Consider the following 6135-nt stretch of genomic DNA (forward strand, 5'->3'; position numbering starts at 1 on the left):
GTAGCGCCTTCTCCGTGGAGTGAGGGGGGCGAGAGAGGGGGGTGGTGCCTGGCGTGGAGGAACGTGCCACATTGCTGTACTTCTTTCCCGTTGATTGCATTTGCTGCCAGGCAGGAAACGAGTGTTGCTTCAAGTGCAAGGACATGCTGCCACAGAAATGCCGCGTTTGTAATGGGAAAAGGACTGTAGAAGATACCCTGTAAAGCGAAAGAGGAAAGGGAGTGATGGCACTGATTTGGGAGGGATACAAGGAGTCCTTCCACAAAGGAGTTAGACCTTTCTTTTACAGGGTACCCCCCTGGTCGTGCCTCCTGCTCCTGCCATACCCTACTTTCGCTTGAACTCTCTCGCTTTTTGATAGTTTTATGTTCTGCTGCGGAGAGAGTGAAAAACTGCTAAATAATGTACTCCCGCAGCCGCCAAAGAGGGTCCGAAGGAGAGCATCTGCTGCTGCTGCTGCTGTGGCCCCCGGAATGTGTTGCATGAATAAGTGGCAAGGGGTTGCGCCTGATAACAGCTGGAATTTATAGGCAATTGTGGCGGCCACAGGATACTGCCAGGATGCTAATAGAATTGCAGCAGCAGCAGCAGCCAAGGCACAACAAAGGATTAAAGTCAGACGGGGAAAGGCCACGAGGAAAAGCCACAAGGAAAATGAAGTTCAAGAACAGCCGAAGCTTTCAGCATTTGAATTTGTATTTATGGATGGCATTAAATTGCCGCCAAAAAGAAAAGGAGAGGAAAAACTAGAGGAGTCAAGGGCCAGGGGGGGGGCAGAGGGGACGTCCTGTAACGAGGCCAAAAAAGATAAATAGGAAAACAAAGAAAAACCACTCACAGCGCAACGTAAATTGAAGATCCTCCGGAAAAAGAAAGGGGAAAAGTGTGTGTTTTCCGCCGGGCGCGGTCATCTCGGCCGGAGACCACCGCCAGACGAAGGACGCAGGACGAAGGACACTTAGCACACAGAAATTCTTTTGCGCGACTTTTCTTTCGTTTTTCATGTTTACTATTTTGTTGTGGCCAAAAAAAAAAAAAACGAAGAGCTTTCCTAGGGGGAAAACCCAGGCTGAGGCGGGGAAAACTTAGCGTTAAATTACTGTGAATCCTCGAGGGCATAGAACCGGGAAATGGAAATTTATGTCCCAATTGCATTTTCGGGTTTTCCCTAGCCCGCTCTCCCTCTCTCTCTCTCTCTCTCTCTCTCCTGCTCTTTCTCTTTGGAAAATTCAGCCGCAAAGAAAGTTTGCTCAGGCAGATTATTGGTTTTCCACGAGAGTTCAGCCTTCCTTTGGGGCCTTTTCCCCACTGGTTTTCCCTCCGCTTTAAAGTCCGCGTTTCCCGCTCCCATAATTATATTAAATTTGTGGCACATTTCCTGTGCCTATTCCTCCTCCTGGTCTCCTTCCTGGCTGCCCTTCGATGGCAAATTAACATAAATACACAAGGAAAATGCCTGTAAAACACTTAACTTTTCCAATGATTTCCCAGTGCCACAGAAGGGGGGGTATGAGGAGAGTGGATGCCACTCATTAAAAGGTAATTTGATATTTTATTGACTCTCTGCCCCACGGAAGTGGGAGAGGAGCGGGAGGAGCGTGCTTTTAATAGAAAAACCATTTAATAGAAAAGCAAAATATTGCACCCCGGAGTCATTTATCATTTTCCCGCGTGGCAGGCACTCGCCTAAGCCCCTTCGGCGGACACTTGACAGCCAGGAAAATGCTTGACATCGCGGCTTAGAACAGAGGTCTAAAGTTCAGAGAATGCCACAGAATGTTGCACCAGCAGCAGGAGGGGGAGGAGGAGGGGATAGAGGGAGGCTGGAGGCTAGAGGCTGGACATCGAAGCGGTGGAAAGATCAAACGAGAGAATCGAAAGATGGCATCTCCTCGCCTCCAATGAGAAAGTGGAACAGAAATTGAGAATCGAATGATTGCCTCTGGGGAAATCGAGTGGGAAATTCTCTGATTCGGATTCGTATTCGGATTCTGATTAAAATATGTAAATTTCCCTCAAGGAAAACGGCTGGGAGACGGAAGGGCGGTGGAAATGCAAGAGAAATTATGAGAAATCGGAAACCAGAGAAACGGCGAATCCTTTAAGTGGCGTCCTGCACTACCCTCCTCCCCCCTGCGATTATCCATTTATCACTGATTTCCCATTCGGCAATTGCTGTTCCTATCACTGGGATCCCATCTATGAGGAGTCCTGCCTGCCTCCCTGCCTCCAGCTCCTTTTCTGCCCCTCCTGATTGCCCGACGCCCGTTTCCAAGAGCGGATCAACGCGATGGCAAAACAAACTTATGTCTGCCTCCCCTGCCTCCCCCGCCATCCCCTGCTTCGACGACCTTCCGCCGCAGGAGGCAGGGGAGAGCCGTAAACAGCATGAAAGACGTTGCTAACAAGAGTCTAAGCCGCTTGCAGGAGGCCACAAATGATTCCACGCGATAGAAAGGGAAGAAATGGGGGGAAAGCAAATAGAAAGGGGGAAAGGGAAGCCGCAATAAAACCCCACAGCTGTGGGTGAAAGGGGGAATGGAAGGAGGAGCGAATCGGTTAGCGATTCCTGCGATTGAATTCAAATTCCGTCGATGAATCCACTTCAAAGTCAAGACGAAACCGAGACACGAGTATACGAGGACAAGGAGGAGTCCTTCCTCCTGGAAGGAACATCGTCTTCGGTTCGGCTGCAGCTTCAAGTGGAAGTCTCCCTGCTGCCTGCCGCATCTTCCGTCCCCGAATCCACATCGTAGTCCCAATCCCCATCCTCCTTCCTTCGTGTTTATCCTGTTGTATCCTCGGCGCCACTCAAGTGGAGTTCTCAGCTTTCTCTCTTCTTTCGCCCCCCTTGCGGGGCGGTATGTGGCAGGGGGCGTGCTTTGTTGTGGGGTTTAAATATTTTATTGATGTCATTTGGACAATCGACTGCTCGACTCCCCTCGAATGCTCACTTCAGTGCCTCCCGCCTCCCGCCTCCCACCTGCTCCTGCCTTCGTCTGGAGTTCTCTTTTTTGTTGCTTCGCTTTCTCTCTCTTACCTTTACCCTTACCCCTAGCCCTCCAGCATCCATCCCCCTCTTAAGTGCTGTCCTTCGATTGTTATCCTCCCATTCGCCCAGTCGGATGGGGTATTCCCTTTTTTAACTTTTTGTGGCTTAAACGATGGAAATCAAATCAAATTTCATGAGCCTCATTTGTGGCAATTACTCGATGGATGAGATGGGAATGGGTGAAGAGGGGGACTGTGGTCAAAAGGGGAGGAATAACAGCAATTGTGGAGTTAAGATTAACCCACAAGTTGACCACAAAACATGGAAAATATTTATCTTTTTTTCAATTTTCAAAAGTTATTCCTTCGATTCGCTCTCCTTTCCTTTCCTTTCCTCCTTCTTTCTTTTGTGTTTGTGTTTTTGTTGTTTGCCGATAAATTGAACAATTTTCCATTTATGTGCGGGAAATGCACTTACAACTTTTCCACTCCCCCGCCGCCCCTCCCCTTCCCCTTCCCCCTCTTTCTGCGCTTCTTTTGTGCGCTTCCTCCTTTAATAAACTCCTGTCTCCCGTTCCTTTTCCTTGGATCTCTGATAAAAAGTATACGGAATGGAGCATGTTCCTCCACAACAAACTTTTTCCCCCACAAACACCCACATGTGTGTGCCCCAAATGGGGCATGCCTCTCTGCTGTTGCTAGGCGCACTAGGAGCCGTGGACTCTTTTGAAAGAAAAGCCTAAAAGAATGCGAGCGGTGCAGCAGCTGCATCCATTTTGTGGCAGATTCCGGGGGTTTGCCTCGTCGAAAACTTTTCGCACAACAATAGGAAGGCGGGCATCGCATAAAGAGAGCCCGCGGCGGCCTCAATGGGTTAATCATGGGATGCGGGGGGGATTTTCCTAATGTTTTCCTGCGAGCATTTCCCAAATATTTCCAACGGAATGCCATTTTCTTTGGGGCTTAATTTAGTTCTCCAACTATTTCCGTGGGACTCCGAGTCTCTCCATATTTTTCGCAGTTTTTCTTCGGTATTTTATGTGCTTGACTTTTTGTTAACTTTACATAAATTTGGTGACATTTTCCCTGCTAGTTTTCCCTGGCTTTCCCTGTGCATTGCGGAAATTGTTTTGAATACTTCATTTCAGCAGTTTTTCCCGAGGATTTATTTATCCTTCTTTCGGCACTTTTTTTCTCTGGCGGAAACTTTCGTTCAAGCAGATTGCAGTTTTTCCGCAAAAGTACAAAAAAATAGTAAAAATAATTTCCCTTTTATGCAGATGAGTCCTTCCCTGTTTTTTTTTGTCTCCCTTTTCCTAGTGTCCTTTTTCTGTAGTAATGAAATTGACATCTTGTGTCGCTGTGTCGCGATTTCAAGCTGATTTCCGTTTTTGTTACGTTTCCGTTCTGGTTTCTTTCATTTTCTTTCATTCATTCCTTGTTTCCTCATCAAGTATTTTGGCTTTCCCTTTTCCCCCCCACCCCCCACCCAGTTTTCCGTGAAAACTTCTCTTAATATCCTCGTTGTTGTTGCCTTTCTTCTGGTAGTGTCTTTCAATTCAATTTCCGCGCTCACTTCTGGCTTCTTGCGACCTCTGCTGCTGTCGCTCCCCCTCTGGCAGTCATGCCGCAGCTGAGTGCTGCATTATGGGGCATTTATACTTGTAGCAGCATCACAAATGCAACTTTGATTGAGGCATGGAGCCGCATCTTTTTTTCGGTGGCATGATTAAATTTTGAGCGAGTTCTAAAGAGGAGGACTGCGAATTGAGATATTTTTAATTTTTCTATTGAAATTTATGCATTATTATCAATGTTATTTATTTTCTTCCTTTTTCTATAGAATTTAATTGTGTAGAATTTTTTTTTATATTGTGGTATTTTTTTTTTCTAATACGGTATTTTTTTCTTAAATTTTCTATAAAATTTTTGATTTTTTATTTTGATATTTTCTAGTATTTTGTTTTTGCATTTTAAGTTTTTTTTTTACTGTGGAGATTCCACAAAAATTCTTGATCAAATCTATATTTTCTTGTGGTATTTAGTTTTGATATTTTCTAGTATTTTTCAATTGTGGGAATTGTAAAAAACTCTCTATTAATTGTCATATTGTCTATTTTCTAGTATTTTTTTGTGTTTGTTTGATTTTAAATTGTTTGAGGGAATTCTGTAAAATATTTCTTCTGTTAATGTTTGGTTTGTTATTTTTGGTATATTATTCGCAAAGCTCTTCGCCATTCAAATTTCATCTTCCCTCCACTCGCCTACGCAACGACCTCTACAATGTGGTTTGTGGTACATCCAACCGAGAGAGTTCTTGATTAATAAATCCTTTACTGTTTCTGTACAATCTACCGCTTATTTTCCCCCTGCCATATAATTCTTCGGTCATATAATCGCATTTTCAGGAGACAATCATAAACCCCTCAATGCCTACGCCATTATCCTCCACTGATCATCCACTTCCTGTGTGCTTGGGGATGGAGCTGGGGATGATGCATCATTAACCATGGCAACCCTGTCCCAGTATCCCAGTGCAGCAGTGTCCCATTGTTGTGGCCTTTTGCAATTGTTTGATTAAAAAGCATAATGAAATATGCAGCAGACCAAAGTTTTGCTGCGTTTGTGTTTGCGTCATTGAAAATCAAGTGACAAGCCCCCAAAGCACCAGCCCCACACCCACCACGGACATCACACGTCCACATAATAATTAAATTGAATATGGCCATTTTTATGCAATTTTTTACTTGGTTTTTAATGGTTGTTATTGCTGCTGCTTCTGAATGGGTGACATAAAAAATGAATAAAATAAAAGTGCATAACGAATAAAATGCGGTCGGGCGTGCAGGCAGCGAAAGCCACTTGCTAGAGATCTGTGGCGACACACGGAGGAATGAATAAGGCGTGTCGACGGTTGGAATACCCTGGAGATTCATTGGTTTTGAGGTAGACTTTGACTTTGAGATTTTTATTCGATTTATGTTCTAGATCTTTGGTATCTGTAATTTTCTAGTATTTTCCTGGTATTTTTTAACTATGGGTAAGATAAGCCGATGGTATTTGGTGATTTGGTATTTTTTCCAGAGCAGAATTAACCCGATTGATTATTTTTTGATGAGATGTGTAGAAATACATAATTTGGTA

This window comes from Drosophila pseudoobscura, chromosome 4, assembly GCF_009870125.1.
Source record: "Drosophila pseudoobscura strain MV-25-SWS-2005 chromosome 4, UCI_Dpse_MV25, whole genome shotgun sequence".
Lineage (NCBI taxonomy): Eukaryota > Metazoa > Arthropoda > Insecta > Diptera > Drosophilidae > Drosophila > Drosophila pseudoobscura.